Source organism: Lycorma delicatula, chromosome 5 (genome assembly GCF_047948215.1).
Source record: "Lycorma delicatula isolate Av1 chromosome 5, ASM4794821v1, whole genome shotgun sequence".
NCBI lineage: Eukaryota > Metazoa > Arthropoda > Insecta > Hemiptera > Fulgoridae > Lycorma > Lycorma delicatula.
This window is the reverse complement of record NC_134459.1, coordinates 8,682,041-8,701,930: the sequence shown is the minus strand read 5'-3', so window position 1 is coordinate 8,701,930 and position 19,890 is coordinate 8,682,041. Positions and strand designations below refer to the sequence as shown.

General features: G+C 30.7%; 1 long non-coding RNA gene across 1 annotated transcript in view; it reads right to left on the bottom strand.

The window, feature by feature from the left end:
• LOC142325821 (uncharacterized) overlaps positions 1-19,890 on the bottom strand; it is a 391,843-nt gene that overhangs the window by 294,239 nt on the left and 77,714 nt on the right. The gene's annotated exons all lie outside the window — the stretch shown is intronic.

The following is a 19,890-nucleotide window of genomic DNA, read 5'->3' as shown; positions in this document are numbered from 1 at the left end:
TCTCAAGGATTAGCAAGATAGGCACTATACAACAACGGTAATCCGACTAGGAGTTTTATATACATCAGAATGCGTAGCTTTGTAGCAAGGGGAATTAGATAATATGGAACATGTTGAAAGACGAATACTAGGGCCATGAAAAACTAACAATTGTTAGAAATTAAGGAAGAACGAGGAAATTTACTGGGAGTTAGATAGAATCAAGGAAGCAATATGTAAGCGAAGACTGGCATTCTACGGACATCTGATAAGAATGGATTCAAACAGGCTTATGAAAAAAAGTCTTCACGAATGACGAAAATTCACAAATTCTCAAGACGAATGTCTTGTTCCCGTTAAAGGGAACCTAAAGTAGCAAACATAAACGTGACGGATTAAAAAGACAGAAGGCTGCTTATGAAAAAACACAGAATTGAAAGGGATCCAGAAGGAGAAGAAAGAATGTGCTAACCTAAAGCGATAGGGAGAAAGGAGGATGAGGAATCGGCAGTGACAGAATGAAGGAGTGTTTGAGAGCTAAACAATTAGCCAGAAGTTACTATGCTTTATGGCCAGCCTCCGTGGCACTAGTCTCGCCTTTCATCCGGGGGTCCCGGGTTTGAATCCCGGTCAGGCATGGCATTTTCACACACGCTACAAATCACCCATCTCATCCTCTGAAGCAATACATAACGGTAGTCCCGAAGGTTAAAAAAAAAAATTCTTTAAATAACGATGCTTTATGGCCCTATAGTCACCAGTGTCAAAAAACAATGATGTATAGTATTCGTAATATGTATCGCCAAGATTTTCATTAATTTGTAAGTAAAAGTAATAAAAATGGAAAATTGTTACCGAAATAAATATAGTTTTACTAAACAAAAACTATCATTTTTAGCACAATACTGATATTGTAAATTTTTCAACAAATAAGACAAATATTACTATTCTATCGTCATTTAAACGCATAAAATGGTTCTGTTATTTGAAAAAAGACATTAGGATATATAATATGTAAATTTTTTCAAAGTTCAGTAGACCTTTTCGGAAATTTTACATTAAAAATAAAAATTATGAGGAATGTTATTTTCTGATCCTTAATTTAAAAAAGTTGAAAAATTAACAACACGGGAGTAGTTTGCCGAAAGAAAAGAATTTCACTATCGGCAACTTCCTAACGGTAGTAAGATAAGGAAAATTTTCATTTAACTCTACACTACAAAAAACACGCCGTACGAACTGGTGTTTAAACGGTAAATTACAACTAATCCGTTTAGTTTTTGTCGATGAAATTTACTGGAAACAGTTTACATAAATTAATTATTTTATCTTCATTTGAAAAAGTAAACAAAAAAGCAGGTAACGACTTTGTTCACATCCCAAAATAAGTATTTTATTCTAATCTGTATATAACAATACATTATACAGGTTATGTCAGGAGAGAGTAGATGTGCTACGCTACAGATGAAAAAAGGGAACTTTCGTAACATTTAATCAGATAGATTAAAAGAAATCATGGTAAAATCATGATCAGTAACTTCCTAATGGTGTTGTTAAAATATATATATAAAATAATACTTGTAAATACAAATTATACGGTAATAAAGCAATTATATAGCGATGCATAATGTCATAATGAGATTTAGTTGAGCCCATTTTTATAAAAAATAAATTTCTTACCTATTTAGTTAATATTATTTGAAAATCCCTGACAGAATAATACAGTTTCTGTAAAAAAAACAACTTAAAATCCCTCCTCAACAGTCCACTCATGTTCCTGCGCAAATCACAAAGACACAAGTAAGGTTTATATTTGATTCATTTTTTATTTAAAATGTATTAATTTTATAAATATTCCAAATTACTCTTTTTTTAGATACGTTTTATTGCTGGCTTATTTTAAGACAGTATATTTTTTCACAGATTGAATTTGTACTAATTAAACTTAATAATTTACCAGAAATTTTTGATTAATTTTTTTTATTTAATAAAAAAATAAATAAGGTAAGTTTGGGTATTTATAATTTTCAACGTTGGTTTTTGTTCAGCCAAACTGAAGTCTGCTTTTTAAATATTTTGTAGTAGATTAATATTACAAATTGTCGAGTCTAAGTTTGTACAGGTCTATAACACTAGGTTTATATTTAACTAATATACAATTTAAGATATTTACGGAGAAATTAATACTATATAAAACTATATTTTTTCGTCTCAGAAAATCAGAGGTTAGTATAGTTGTGGTTCCAGGTTCAATTATTTACTTCTTTTGTATCAGTAGTCTAATTTATTATCATTTATCCACTATCAAAAGCTTATGATACGGTAGCAATCAGAGAATATAATAGTATAAGTATATGAAATTTTCTTATATCTTATATAAAAAGCCGAAAGTTTGTTTGTTTGTGTGTTCTCGCATCACACAAGTACCAACCGACCGACTGCTATCAAATTTGCAGGGCACATTCGTGTTATCTCAGGGAAGGTTTTAAACCATAGTCCGAGGCTGAGCCTCGGACTATGGCTAATTCATTAAAGAAGAAAAGAATTAATAATTAAACGTTAAATTAATCTCTGTCACCATGACAGCAGAAATTAGTTGCGAAGTTTTCCTCATCAAAAGTCTGTATTCCATCTTCAGTGTTCCTATTCCGAGATCTCAGGACTGTAAATATTTGGGTTTTCATTTTGAGCCGCGAATTACTTGGACGAAAAATATCAAATCTAAGCGGAAACAGTTGGATCTCAAGTTTAAAAAAATGTATTGGCTGATAGGACATAGATCTCGGCTTTCAGTAGAAAATAAATTATTGTTTATAAATCAGTTTTGAAGCTTGTTTGGACTTACAAGCTTGAATTGTGGGGAACAGCATGCAATTCCGGTATTGACTTACTTGAACACTACCAGATAAAAACACTGCGAAAAATGCTAAACAAACCCCGGTACATAAGCAATAGACTTATGTATAATGATGTTAAGTTGCGAACCGTTCGGCAGGAAATTTCTGTAGTCAGCCTAGGGTATCAAAATCGTTTGGATCGGCACCTGAATTATTTGGCGGTCAATTTATTGGATAACGCGATCAGTGATTTTTCAAGATCGCTGAGAAACAATATTCTTGGTTTGCCTGATTGTTTAAATTAGGTGACTTGATGGTTTGGCTGTACGGAGTGCTCTTCTATTTCATCTCTTACATTTCAGTGTTATCGTTAAGTCACCTGCCGCTGGGTCTGTGACTACTTAATATTAGTTCAAATAGATCTTATTTACTTATTGTTCGATTATCTTTCTGAACAGATTGTAAAGTTACTGTGTCGTTACAATAAAAAAAAGTCTCTGTACTTTAGTTACCGCTGTTACTACTTACTATTCTGTCTTGTAATTTAGTTTTTTTTCAGGTTTCTATAAAGCCTGAACACTTCGCTATTTAACAGTATTATTCTCACAACCATGAAGGTAACAAACATTGCGAGGGTCCTGGCTGGGTTCTGACTGGTTGGGTGAGCGAAGCGAGCCCCGATCAGCTAGTTCTTTATATTTTACAATTTATTAGCTTTTACTTGTATGAAATAAATTATTTTTTTTTTAAATTTCGTATATGCTTTGTTTTAATACACACCCTACTATATATATATATATATATATATATATATATATATATAATAAATACGGAGCAATTCAAACAGAATTTCACAACTTTACATGAATATAAAAATCTATTGAGATAACTTACAGATTCGGTTGAGGTCTCATTTTATAGAAGAACACATCACATCATAGAAGAACACGGGAATGGTTGCCCTGCAACTGGACTTTCACGACCAATCCACCGACCTGGGAATGGAATATCAAGAAGGTCTCGACTTCAAGGCGGTATGCCCCATGATGCTGACAGTAACAGCGTCCATCTTGGTCATCATCGTCCATCTGAGGAATAAGAGAATTTTGAAGCGCGTCCAGATAGACGATAGCATTTACGGTTGTATCCTGGAAGAAGAACAAGCTATTTCAACGAAGGTTTGGTGCCAAGAGTAAATCGTATGCCTATTAAAAGGCACGCTACCATACTTGCTACGAAAATCACGTTGAACAGCAATTGCCGACTGCAAATCGTGAAACCAAAACACACAGCGAACAGTTCGGCACCAGTAAATGTATCCATTTTTAACAACACTGATGACAGCAACGGTGGCCAAATACGGTACTAATCAACTCCGTGAGTCAAAACATTTTAATATGAAACGATAACCAAATCTGTAAGTTAATAAATATTATATGCTTTTAAAGTTGTAAATCTCTTTTTGAATCGCCCGGTATTTTAACCTACTACAAAGGGTAGACTAATTTATCAGCGTATTATACAGTAGGCTTTCTTTTGTTAAACTATTCTCTCCAAAATCTCAGTCGCAATAAATTCTATGAAAAGGGTTTCTTAACTGATCCACTGGTTTTTTAATAAAGTACAACAAGTACTTTCTCGAATAAAGTACAGCTATCTTCTCGAACGTAAATAGGAAAACAAATATTAAAAATATAATTTGTTTTTGTTATTTTTATTTCTGTAAAATTATTTTTTTTCTCTAGATACAATACAAAATCGTCTCCCGTAAAGAAAAATAGTTGTCTATTGTTGATTTTCTTAAACAACGAGGAAATTGCGCATTAAAATCGGTTACAAGTATATCGGTTTTGATGTATTACTGACGTCAACGTGAAATCGGTTAAACAAGTTAGATGCCATTTTTCAACAAAAATAAAAATGCTCCTTCTTTGATAGATTCACTACAAAAAAAATCCTTATCAGAATAATGTCTGTACCACAGTTGTCATAGTAAAAGTCTTCCGATCTTATCTTTACTTTATTTTCGAACTTTAAAAATTGTTATGAACGATCTCGCCTGAAGACCGTTAACACGTTGTGGTATATTTTAGAGCGAGGTTGGACTGAATTTCATAGGTGATCAACTGAAACAACGCCTTGTTGCTTATTAAATTGTTCTTTAATTTCTTGTCGTTTTGACATTTCGATAATGTTTAACATATAACGTAACACATATAATTAAAATTAATAACATATAAGTATAGTAATAAACTAAGCATTCATCCGAACATGTCCACCCGGACGGAATGTGGATCACGACCGCTCAGGGTCAGATTCGAGCTCATAATGAAAGTCGCTACCTCATAATGTCCACTCCCTGCAGCATTATGAGGTAGGACGTGGCGAGATCAGATCGCCTGACCAAGCTTGCCGTGGGACCCCTAGCCCCCGCTAGATAGCAGCTCCGACGGCACAAGTGGAACAGAACAAAAATATAATTTGACAATCAAATACTAATACATTAGGTTTAGATGGCCACGATATTTGATTTTACAATTGTTAGCCCGTAGCCCCGTAAAGGTTTTAAAAAAATACCCAAGAATAAAAAAGTCTTAAGATATTACTTTCTACCCAAAATTACAATAAAAACATGAGGTGTCCGTTTGAAATAATGAAGTTCATCACCATATTGGAAAAAAGAGCGAAGATTTAAAAACGGTTAATACTGTATTTTTAATGTAGGAAAGGTTCCCTATTTAAAGTTTCTCATAAAACTTATAGTTGGTGAGATGTCATTCATGGCCGTCTTGAGTTGATCGCTCTGTATAACCGGGTAAGTAGAACTGTAGTTAAAAGTATACTTAGTTAAATGTTTTAAGGGTGATCTATTCTCAATTAATTAATCGTTTACCACTTTTGATGAAAACTGAAAATTTTCATCATACGGATACGTAAATTAAACCCTGCTAAATCGTCACTACCACAAAAAAAACATAAAGAAAACAAGATGAACCTTACCTTAAAAAGAGTTTATACGTTTCGCAAGTATATATATTCATCGATAATAATTATTTTATTTTTAAACGGAACCGATATCAAGACTATGTAGTGCGATCAGATATATATAATTATAAGATTCCCACTGTCCCTACTGATGATTTATATTGTATATAACCTATGTCGGGTCTGAAAAGTTTAAGACGAGATATCTCGATTTTTTATGATTTTATTAACGACGCTACATATCTTGTGCAGAAACTCATATTATCTGTCCTACAGAAGACCATATAACATCATCTAACTTTAAGGATATAAAAAGAATATCAGGATTCCCACCGTCCCTTCTTCCTTTTTTAAAGTCGGTTAAAAATAATTAACACTCAAAAACAATGAAGCAGTAAATATTTAAAATCGGTTTCAAGAATCTTATATTTCGTATATATTTCTTATATACTTCGTAAATTTCTTTTTTTCGGAAACAAACTTCCTTGTTCGGCCGCTAAATAAAGTAAAATTATATATATACACATTTTTTTCTGTACTTCATTTAAATATGTTTCATTTGAAAATGAGATACGATCCTCAAATTCTTTAGCGGAAAGTTAAACGATTGCTGAAACTGGACAAAGTGTACGCAAACTGAGAACAGAAGAATTATATAAAACCAAACAGCGATTAAATGATCGGCAACAAAAAACAATAAACGAAATGATGATCGACTCCGACTTAGGGAGTATATTGTCCAACAATATCAGAGGAATAATGAACTACAAAATAAGAATTTTTTGCAATTTATTAAAGATCGGGCATGTACGCCTCAGTGTATATGTTGTTCTTGTGAGGGTGTATTTATCAGTCACTCTGTAGTTAATATTAATGTAGATAAAAGTAAAGGGAAATTCCAGAATAATTAAATAAAATTAAACCGGAATTAAACTAGAAAATCAAAAAATAGTACGATTCGAAATTATAATTTTCAATTAATATTAAATAATTAGATGTTTTACCAAATCACACGCATATGTAATAATGCCTATTAAATTTCATGTAAACATTTTTAAAAGTATATAAAATTTTATATCGCTAATAACTTCTGATTTTTTCACATTTTTTATTGTTTTTATTGAATCATTAGTTATTACAATTTTTTTTTTTTTACAAACATAATAATTATAAATAAATCGATATATTTAAATTTAAAAAATAAGTTTAATAAAGGAGGTTCGTATCAAGTGCCTTCTCTTGTAAGATCCAAAAATTGCATTAATTAAAATTTTATTTGGCTATAACTCTGGAACCAGTGACAATAAGTACCGCTTATGATATATGGTTGAAAAGCTCTCCATGGGGGCTTATTGCATTTAAAAAAGTCGAAAATCAATTTTTTGGGGATTTTTAGCTTTTTTGAACTTTTGTCTTTCTTCAAAAGGGGAGGTACACAATTAGATGTTACAACATTCCTAAATCCAAACTTTTTACATCCTACGGCTAATCGTTTTTGAGTTATGCGAGATACATACATACGTACCTACAGACGTTACCCTGAAACTCGTCAAAATGAATTCAGGGATGGTCAAAATGGATATTTCTGTTGAAATTTGAAAACCGAGATTTTTGCGATTACAATACTTCCTTTACTTCGTACAAGGAAGTAAAAAGTTAATATTAATATAAATTTGAAACAAAGTCCATTTATTACTTTCAATTATTTTTTTTTTAATCTACCTATAGAATTTTATCGAAAGGATTTGAAAAAATTTGACCGAATTATTTGTTTCTGTCTTATACAGTTATTTACTGTATTTTTCAACATAAATCCATCAATTCAACTCAATAAATTTACAAATTTTCCATTAAAATTCAAGGGGAAATTAAAGAATTTGCAACACAAAGGTAAGTAGAATAAAAGTGTATAGATAGCTAATTAAATATGAATTATTGTAAACATACGCGTGCATACTGGATAAACTCAAAATAATGGCCACTGAAATCTCTAAAACTACAATAACAAAAATTTACTCGGAGATTTCCACTATTTTTATGAAATTTAAAAATATGCCAAAAACATAGGGAAAATTAAATTAAATTTTACACACATCAGCCAACTTAATTATTTTCAACCATAACCTTTCGTAATACTCTTCGAATGAAAAAATAGACTTATTTGGCCGTAGAAATTTTTTTCTTCACTTAATTATTTGTTTTTTTTTTTGGGGGGGGGGGGGGATTTGTCATTTACTAAATAATTATTGAAATTTTTTTTATATTTTAATTTGTTTTAAATGACATTATTTTTTATTAATTATGGAATATATAAATCATTAAAAGCACACAGTGTAAGAACTTAAATTTAGTTTACTTTTTTTAAGGCTTACCTTAATAAAACTGCGTTGAACTGCATCAAGTAGCTTTAATACCCGAAAAATTACCGCACACAAAAACTCCCAAAAGAAAGCGACTAAAAATATTTAAATGGAAAGAGTAGAATAGCGCAATATCGCTTGGCAATATATTTGAAATATCACTAGGGCATTGAAAAAGAAAATGGCGACTATTTTACATTTTTTTATAGCTGGTTTCAAACGTTTCCTTTTGGTAATCTCATAAAATATATTGTTTTTTGGTAGGATTGTTTTGATTGTTTTTTAATCTAATAATTTCACTATTGTGCAGTTCCTCCGTGGCGCTAATGGTATCGTCTCAGCCTTTTACTCGGAAATCCTGGGTTCGAATCCCAGTCAGGCACGGCATACACTACAAATTTCCATTCGGGTTAAATGACCACAACAGTCGATGCCCAAACATCTCGTTAAAAAAAAACTACAAAAAAAGATAGTGTAAACCGCTTTTCAAACTAGCTTTGAAAAAAATTAAACGGTCATCAATTTGGTTGCGATTTTCATAGTCCGAAGTTGTTTACGTCATTTTATCAGTGTTCTTTAAAATGGTCTGTCACAATCTTATTTTCCACTCGTGATTTCTTTTGTTGCCTCTTCTGTAAGCTCCCTGGGAATGCGGGGTTTGTTGGTCTCATACCAAAAAGTAGACCGTTTTGACGTAGGAGCTACTGTAAAATTTAATTATTCTATATAGAGCTGTTGAAAATTAAATACTGTCCTATAAAAATTTTTATAAAATTTTCTAAATTCTCTAATCCTAAATTTTCTAAGAAATATGTATTCAAACATATAGCAATGACAATTTAAATATGTTTTCGATTAATTTTAGTATGCTGGTGCATATCGTGATGAAAATATAAAACCCAAAATAACTCAAATTTTATTTTGATTTTTGTGAGTAATAATATTTTTATTATTATTAGAATTGTTATTTTTATTAGAGCGACTGATTATAGCTACATTTGTTGAAATGTACAAACTTATGTTTCAAATAAACAACAAAATAATAAAAAATCTATACCGATGAAAAATTTCATTGCGATAAATTATGACAGTACTAAATAAACTGGATGTGCTCTTACTTAAAATTTTTCACTCACAATATTATCGGATACATTTAACACATCACCCGTAATTAAACGTCATAGCCTAAGTAGAATGTGTATGGTTTAGTAATGGGTCAGAAGAAATGGTCATAAGGTCAGAAACATAACTTTTGTTAATTAGTACAGAGTGATTCTAAAGTACGGAAACTACTTAACAACTTTAAAACCGTTCCAGATGGAATACTGTAACTTTCAGGTTAAGATACTGTCAACTACTTTACCTTTTGACGATAGATAAAATTTCAACCTCTTCTTGGGAAGTGGCTAAGAGGTTGTAACTCAAATATTTTAAATAAATTTATAAATATTTGATTAAATTGATACCGTCATATAAATTTATGGAAAAAACAAATTATTAAGCATAACGTTTGCTTATTTGATTTTAATAAATTTTCAAAATGTCCTCATTCTATTTTGACAGCGTGCCAGTTGTAAAAGGATAATATTGCACTATTCAATGGTTCCCTAATGATATTTTTTGCTGATTATACTTTGTAAATCATCGATATCTTGGGGCTTATACTTTTTAAATGGTCCCATAAAAAGTAATACGATGTTGACATATATAGTTTACTTACAAATTACGCCGCCTTATATATATTTGCCAGCCAAATATTAAATTTAAGAACTTAATAAAATTACAAAAGTTAATATGGCTATTTAACCTCACTTATAACCAACATACTACTTAAGAAAGTACAAAATCAGAAAAAAAATTTAATCGCAGATAAACCAATTATCATACAAAACTGCAAACATCTTCAGGAAAAATATTTTCTTTGTCGCTTTCAAACCACAACCAAAAATCACAAAATCATCATGACAAACTAGCAAAATAATACCGTTGATGTACCCAGAAATATATAAATTAAATTTCATTATTTGTTTTAAATTAATACTACAAGGATAGACTGAACTATATTCACTTACAGATATAAAGATTTATAAAGTTTTTCCAATAATTCCCTAATAACAGAATGTAATACATTCCTTTAATGAGGATGTTTATTTCCAATAGGTCTTTTTGACGAACAATTTTTATGTTATTTGAAAAAACCATTTAAAAATATTTTTTGATTTTTATCATCGGCTTATTAAACAAAAAATATTGTTATCAACTAATATTGCTATTGTTCACGAACTAAGTTCTTTCATAATTTGTGAATCATCTAGATCATGTATCATTAAATCATACAAAGACATTAAATACAAAGAGAAAAACTGTTTTTTTAAGCTTCATACTTCCCAAAGAAGCGTTGAGGCCCTCATCAAAATTAAAAAATAAAAATTATTCCCACGAAAGGTTGTATAAAAAAGATTTCTAGTAACCAATATTTTCCAATTATAGTCCAGTCAATGCAAATTTTTTTCTCTAAAACAGTAGTAGAGTTTAGGAAATTACATGGGATTGCAGATTAGGGTAAGTATAACTTTTTTATATGCGACTGGACAAAATTTTCACTAACTGGAGAAACTAGCGGTCACTCAAAGGTGGGGAAAATCGGTTTTTCAATTTTGTAGGCCAAGGTAAACTTCCTATGAGAAAAGGTTGTGAGCATTTGGTTTTTTTTTGTCGGTTTGTTTTGTTGTAATTGCGTGTTGAACTCATTCTTTTCCCTTCAGGTAGATACTAGATTTCAGTTCTTTCCCGTATTTTGTTTACTCAGTCTTGTTTGAAACTATCGCGAGATATGTTTTGTTTTTCGAACAAATTATTATCGTAATTTTTTTTTCAATTTTTTTACTTCCTTGTACGAAGCAAAGGAAGTATTGTAACCGCGAAAAATTTCGGTATTTAGATTTCAACGAAAATATCCATTTTGACCATCCCCGAATCCATTTTCACAAGTTTCAGAGTGACGTCCGAGTGAGGTACGTCAGAGTGAGGTACGTATGTGCCTCGCATAACTCAAAAAAGATGACACATAGAATTTTGAATTTTTTTATTTAGGACTGTTGAAACATTTAGTTATACCCCTTTTGATTTCAATCGACTGGATCAAAAGTGTCCAGAAAAGCCCAAAATCAAAAAAAAAAAATTTGATTTTGGACTTTTTCTTAACTGCAGTAACAAGCTTTCATCGAGGGCTTTTCAACTTATCATAAGTGGTACTTATTTTCATCGGTTATAACCAAATAAAATTTTAATTAATGAGATATTTGGATCTTATAAGGGAAAGGGAACATCGGTTTGAATCCGACTTCATTTTTTTTAACTTTTTTCTTTAATTTAAATATTTTGATCGATTTGATTAACCTCCGATTGAAAAAAAATATGAAAAATTCAGAAGTTATTAGTAAAATAAAATTTTATGTACTGTAATTTTATGTCATTTTAATTCAAAAATTTTTACAGAGGTTAATAATTATTAATAAATCAATATATTTAAATTTATAAAAATTTTAGAAAAAATATATGTATATGAAGTCGTATTCGAATCAACGTGTGCATGGTTACGAATACGACACGTTCTCGCTTACATCGCATAACTACTTTAGCGTGAAACAAAATTAATATACAAACTAATATAGAATGCTGAAATGGACACCACAAAAAAATGTGATGCAATGTGGTGTCTACCACAGTGCAATTGTGTAAATGTCGACTTTATTAAAGAATTGGAGGATCGTATCTCACTGTCATATGAAATAAGTTTAATATAAGTGCAGAAAAAAATATGTATATGTAATTTAATAGGCGTACAAGGAATTCATCTGGTGTCCACATCAGATTTTTTCTTTAATAAAAATAGTCCACATGACATTTTGAATAACATTCTCAAAATTTAAAGATAAAAACTGTTTGTACAATCGTCTAAAATAGTTTAATAATAAATATAGTTTACAAGCTAATAAATTCATCTCTTAATTAACATCGGCAATTACGAGGTAATTAAATATACCTATTATCTATTAAATATATCTGTTATATATATCTATTATATATATCTATTAAATATAGAGGTATTAAATAGGTAATTAAGAGAAATAAATAAAATTATTTGATAATAGTTGTTTTAGAAAACATTGTACACAACGTTACTCAAAAGTGTTTAAAACATACTCTGTAAATACGATTAAATAAATCGTTTACAGGCGCACAACCAAGTAAAAAGTAATAACAATAAAAAAGAAAAATCAGTCGAATTGATTTTCGCTCTTTACTTTGTTGAATTGGGAAATACTGTGCTGTTAGCTGATAAAAATCACAGTACAGTTACGTCATCATCAAAGTGACTACAGTTGTGTTTTTTTTTTTTTTTTACCAGACCGGAAAGGGATGTTGCCTTCGAGGTACATTCTCCCAGGTGACACGACTATTGTCATTGTCTACTGCCTAGGGGAATTCGGTCAGAACCGCCATCAACAGTACAATTAAGCCCTTTCAACGCAGTGAAATTTCTGACAGAGAAAGTTACTACAATTTTTATAAAGAAAATAAAAAAGACATCCCGTTTACTCACCTGTAAATGTTAGAAAAATTAAAGAAAGAAAGTTTGTTTCTTTTTTAAACACAATGAATTGCAATAGTAATTTAATAATAAATTATTTAATTTTAATTTTAAATTTTTATAAAAGTAATTTCCATTGGGATATGAAATTTCAGGACAAAAGTGAATTTAAAAAATTACGAGTAAATAAAATTCTGTAACAATATGCAAGATAAATTCTGTATGCAAGATAAATGTATATAGAGATAAGTTGTAACTACTTCATTTATAAGAAATAGCTCTTATATATTAACACAAATATTATTTAATTCCTTTTAAACATATAAATTTAGAGCTTTGCTGAACGGTTATTGAAATAAAACAAAATTATGAAAATTATAATTATTGATAAACATAATTACGATCCAAACTCCTTACCTAGTGGTTCTGTTAAAGGAATTTTTATGAGTTTAAAGAATATTTTAATATCTTTAATTTATAAACAACCACTTTATGCAGTGAAATATTGTATGATTATTAAGTATTATGTATACAAATACTATATGACAAATTGTTGTAAATGTTTAATTAATAATTAAAGAGTTGACAATTGTTATTTTTAATTTGGCGTCAACTCTTAAAAGTCAAAATTTTAGATTTTTTTACTACATAATGGGATGTGGAATTTCTTCAATGGTTTTTTTAAGATTTAACCTTATATATATACCATAATAAAAACATAAGAAAACTATTATAAAATAAATTTTTTTAAATCTAATTCTGAAAACATACTTTTCTTAATATTTATATATATATATATATAATAATAATAACAAAGACAAACAATTTGTATTAAAAAATAAAACTAATTTTGTTTTCAAGAAAATTATTTTTTTTTAATTTACTTTCTAGAAAATTAACTTTAAAAAAAAATTTCTATTTATTCAGAGATTAAAAAGAAAATTATGGAGCGCACTCTCACATACAACCACTTCATAATTTGAGCGCACCCCACGCTTTCATTTTAGTCACGTACAAATAGAAATTTTTTTTAAAACCAAGTTTCTTGAAAACAAAATTATTTTTATTTTTTAGTACGAATTGTTTGCTTGTGTTTTTTTTAAAGAAAAGCATGTTTTTTTAAAATTTTTAAATACTTTTTTCTACATTTTAATCATAATTAAATGAAATTGTTATCAAACTTTACATTAGTTTGATATATATATATATATATATATATATTTACATATATACTATTATACACAGAGGAAGAGGTTTTGGTTTGTTCGGGATTGGTGAGATATGCTACCAACTCTTGGGAGGCTGCCGGCCTCCTTGGTGCGAGTGGTAACGTCTCAGCCTTTCATCCGGAGGTCCCGGGTTCGAATCCTGGTCAGAATTTTCACGCACGCTACAAGTCATTCATCTCATCCTCTGAAGCAATACATAACGGTGGTCCCAGAAATTAAACAAAAAAAAAATCTCGTGGGAGGCTAGACGTAATATCCATATATAAAGTTCGTCTATCTGTTACCGCATCACGCGAAAACCAACCGACCAATCGCTTGCAAATTTGCAGGATACATTTGTGCTACCCCTGAGAAGGTTTTAAGCCGTTGACAGAAGCCCTTTCCCCTGAAGATTAAGATATTAAAGATATTCATTATTTCTTTACCCCCAAGAAGGTGAAATTGTGAATTAATGTTTTTTATTAAGGAAAGAATAGATTAATTTTTTCATTCATTATTATATTTCTGCCTCCATTGCAAAGAAATATTCTTAAGTTATGAATTTTTCATCGTCAAAAAGGTGTGTACTTCAATTACCATAATTGTTATTACCCAAACCCACCGGGTTGGTTTAGTGGTGAACGCGTCTTTCAAATCAGCTGATTTGGTATTAGAGAGTTCCAGCGTTCAAGTCCTAGTAAAGGCAGTTTAAATGCGTTTATAAGCATTTGAATACTAGATCATGGATACTGGTGTTTTTTGGTGGTTGGGCTTCGATTAACCACACATCTCAGAAATGATCGACCTAAGACTATAATAGAATACACTTCATTTACACTCATATATATCATCCTCATTCATTCTCTGAAGTAATACCTGAACGGTAATTCCCAGAGGGTAAACAGGAAAAACAAAAACTTATTATTACCCAATCTTTTGCAATGTAGTATATTTTTTAGGTTTCTATAAAGCCTGACTACCATAACTGTTATTTATCAGTATTATTTTCACAACCCTGAGGGTAAAACACAGTGCAGGGGTCAACGAGGTGGAGCTCTCTCTGGATAGACGAGAATGGTGACTGAAGCGAGTTCTACGAGTGTCCAGGGCGTCAGTCCCCCTGGCAACACGGAAATGGTGAACGAAGCGAGCTCTGTGGCCCTAGCGTAGACCCCGGGCCTCGGGAGGCCCAGAGGATCCAGTGAGTTGGTTGCGGGGTTTGCCTGGGCTGACCTGGGTTCTGAGGGTCCACGTACTAGCTAGACAAGCCGGCTATAAAATTTCTTCGAATAGTTCATCTTAACGCTATTTTTTTTTTTTTAATTGTATTTCTATTTAAACAAAACTTAAAGTAAGGTTTTACTCGTTGTTGTAAGGTTTTAGTTTAAGCTAAGTTTAGCTTTAAAAAAGCTAGTTTAGCTTTAATTCTTTAGCAAACAAAAAAAAAATTTTAATGCAATTCTATTCTATATTATAACCTGGAGAATTAGTTTTCATTATTATAATTATACCGGTTAAACGATATAATTAAATAAAATGAATATCGTATATAAATTTTCGAAGGTAAATTTGAACTATTTATGTTAAAATCCGCTTCAACAATCACCTTATTTATACTCAATCGAAAGTCAAAATCAATTGGATCATGAGCTACAACGTACACATTAAGAAAGAAAAATATAATATTTTTTATAATTACGTATTATTATTAGGAATTATGATCAGAATAATAAGACGAACAACAATATAGTTCGTATTTGGTTAAAATTTAAAAAAAAACAAAAAACACATTATTTTGTACTATTTCTACTACTTACATTTTTCTAATATTACTACATCTACAACATCATAATTTATTAATTTAATGTTTCATAAAAACATTTTTAAATTTGTTTTATTAATATATATAAATATATATATTAATAAAACAAATTTAAAATTATTATTATTATTATTATTATTATGAAGTTATATTTTTTTAATTAAATACATATATAAATTTATTTAATTAAAAAAATATAACTTCATATTTATACTGGTAACTACAAAGAAAACTTAATAGTTTCATAATTCTGTACCATGGAACGGAAAACAGATTTATCTTATAAAAATTGGAAACTGAAGAGCAAGACAAGTAAAAGTACAGAAGACAAAGATTTTAGTACAACTATTCTAGTTGTACTAGAATAATAAGACAAGGTAGTGAAATCTGTATTATGTACCGTAAATTGTATTATTTCAAACGTCTTATGTTAGCAAATAATTACTTTTATTCAACAATGTGATTTGGTAGATAGAAATAACAGTCGTTTCGTTCACATATAAAACTATATTTACCACCCTATAGCTTTTTCTTTTCCTTGATCCTTCCTTTCTCAGTTTGGGTTCGGTAGGTGTAATACAGGCTACCCGGTAGGTGCACACTGAGAATGTAGAGACTATATCATTCGTGCTATCAGGCAGGGAATGGTTAACGGTGGAACAGTCTCCTGTAAACTATTTTCTTGTCCAGCTGTTAATCGTTAAAGACATATAAGGTAAAACCAGAGTTCCTAATTCCTTTAAAAAGCTAATAAAATAGTACGTAATAGATTTTCAGAGGTTTGAAAAATCCTAGATATATTTAAAATCCTCCATTATCCTGGTCGGATGGTGGATCAAGACGGCTATCTTTTTCTGTCTGTTGTTCACAATGCTACCGTAAATTTGTTTACTTTCACATCCCTAATCCAAACTACAATTTATCTAGCCACTTTTTTTTTTATTATTCTTGCTACTGACCGTTTTTCACTTACCTCCCGATTCAACATTTCCAAGATTGTAATTTTTTCCCTAATTCTCTTCTGAAATCCAAACCGTTTTAGTCTTACAAGAGATTATTCTGTATAACAGACACTGTATTTGTGAGATCGGTTACATCTACATTTCTTACATCATCATACCTTGTTTTACCAATTTGCATCTAAGAATTTTTTTTAATATCTTGCAATTTTCTTTGTTCCTATATTTTTTTTTAACTAAAAACGATTACGTTATTAAGTCAAATTTGGTGAAAAGTGCATCTTGTTCGACTCTTCCTCGCATCTTCTTAATCCACTTCTCTCCTTTAAATTATTATAAAAATTTCTTGAACACCGTTCTCTTTTATTTATTATTATTTTAGGCTATGTTCTAATAGATTTTCCTCATAACTCATTCTCTTTGAAGTTAGAAGAAAAAAATATACCGTATCATATCTCTTTATATATTTTAATTTAAAAAATGAAGAAACGAATGAAAAAAGTATTTCGTACAGAAAAGAAAATATCAGTTTACTTTAAAGAGATACCAGTATTCAATAGGATAAAACTTGACCGCATGTTAAAAATATCTGCGTTTTTCTTTTCATAGAAAAATGTATTATTCATAAACTGAGGGGAAAATATGTTTTTGCTTTGAGATATGTTTTAGGAAAATTATTTCTTTATATATATATATCCTACCTCCTGCAGTGTAACTACTGTGATAAATTTTTATTAAATAATTATTTTATTTAATAATTAAAAAATATTAAACTCTAATTTATTTAAAAAGTTCTATTCAAATAAATTAGCAAAACACTGAATTCGTTAGCATTTATATTATATACATATTAATATAATAGAGTAGCTCACAAACAAATGGAAAATATTTCAGAGCAATTCTACAGATGAAAATTAATAAAAGGTTTATGTAAACTTGTATCCAGAAACTCTTCGTTTTACAAGTTACAGCTTGTGAAAAATTTCACTGTTTTCTGCTTCAAGAGTAAAATTAAGTATTACTGAAATTCTTGGAATTAATATTATAGGGTAAATTTAATGAATTCATATGGCTTTTGACCGGAAAAAATTGAATATAAATTAAATTTTTAAAACCTATAAACACATTCCTAAAATTCTTGATTTGCGAGTTACAGCTAGTGAAAGATTTTGCTAGTAAAAGATTTCAGATAGTTCGATAAAATCAGATTGTACTGAAATTTTTAGGAACACAATTAGTGATTTCTTATGGTGATTGATTTGAAAAATTGAAAAAATTTGGTTCCAGAACGTATCTGCCGTAGTTTTTGAGAAATATGAGGTGAAATCCAATAAATTGGTGTAAAAACTCCTGTTTTTTATGTTTGACGTACAATAACTTTGTTAAACGGGTGATAAACATATTTTAAACAAAATTTGTAGAAAATTTAATTCTGAACAAAATCCTGTAAGATAAGTTGAATAAAATAAAGAAAAGTTAGAAAAATTCATATTTTATTTAGAAACAGTATTTTTTTTTGTTATCTTAAAATTTAAATAGATCTGCTTCCTTTATTTCAATACCTCGTTTTTTAATTTATCGTAAATATTGTATCTAAATATATCGTTCAAATTAATGCGGCTGAGGTCGCATCGTGGCTTATGCTGATGATGGATTCTTCCTGGTCGAAGGAAGGTTGAGCTCCGAGCCACTCAGTCTTGCAGGATACTTGAGCTGTGTTATCAACATAAAATGATGTTCAACCCGTCGGAGAAGACCACAATGATGCTCCTCAAAGGCAGTTTGGCAGTGAGTCAGCGAGTCCGTTTCGAGACAGGCTAAAGTACGTTTAGGTTCAAAAGTATCTCGGGGTGTTTTTTGATGAGAAATTACAATTTAAGAAGCACCTTCAATACGTCGCGGGGAAGGCCTGTAATGCCTTCTTTGGTACTCGACGTGTGATCAATTCTGATAGGGGGTCTTAATTTCAAGGCTATGAGTATCCTATATGAGGTCGTGTGCGAGGCTATTATGCTATATGTGGCGCCTGTTTGGGCGGAGAGTCTAAAATTTAAAAGTTATCGGGATATTTTATCGAGGGCTCAACTCCTTATATTGTTAACGGTAACGGGTGGTTACTGTACAATTTCACGGAAGGCGATCTTGGTGATTGCAGGCGTGAAACCGATAGATTTGATTCCTTCAGAGCAAAAGCAAAAGCAAAAGCGTTATGTTGCAAAAAAGTCCGGTGAGCTGACTTCACAGAAAGTTCAAGAAATTGAATAACATGGCGATGCCGTGTGGCAAGCCAGATGTGATGAGGCAGATGAGAGTTATATGCATGATCTCTTCCCAAATGTTGTTAGTTTGCGGGACGCCTCTTGGGTACACCCTAATAAATACGTAATGCAATCTCTTTCTGGACATGGCGCTTTTCGGGACAGACTGCTGAAATTCGGCCTAGTAGACTCCGGAATGTGTCCGCAATGTGGACAATTAGATGACGCTTACCATATGTTATATCAATGTGTGAAATGCAAGCTGATGCGCTGCTGATATTATCGGGTCGGCGCTAGATCCCCGCGCTAATCGGGGGAACCGGGCCGAATCGGTTTTTGTGGAGAATTTCATAACTTATCTTGCAAAGGAAAGAATTGCTGAGGGGATTTAGGGTTCTGCTTGGGTTTTCCCGCTTTAAGTTTTGTTGTTGTATTATAATATTTATGTTTTGCTCATATTTTTGTTCTGTATTTAGTGTTAGTTTTGTTACTGTTATTGCGATTTAGTGTTCTTGTTTTACGCTTTATGTTTTACGTTTCGTGTTTTTGCCTATTTCCAGTAGGTAGATCAGTTCCTTCATTACCGTGTAGTCCATTCAGTCTTATTTAAGACTTGTCATGATGTTTTTTTCTTTATGAAATTATGTTAGTAGTACACCGACGGGAATGTCAGTTGTGGCAAACGCATCGGTACCGAGGTAATGAAGATGACCACCGGAAAAGCCCATAAGGGTACGGTGGGAGTGGCGTGGCGACCGAGTCAGGATGCTCACAATTATCACCTGTAGGGAAAAACTGTAAGATTTATTCTTTCATTTTATTTGTAATTCATTACTGTAAGTCAAATGTAAGAGAAATAAAATAGCCTTAAAATCCCGATATTCATTT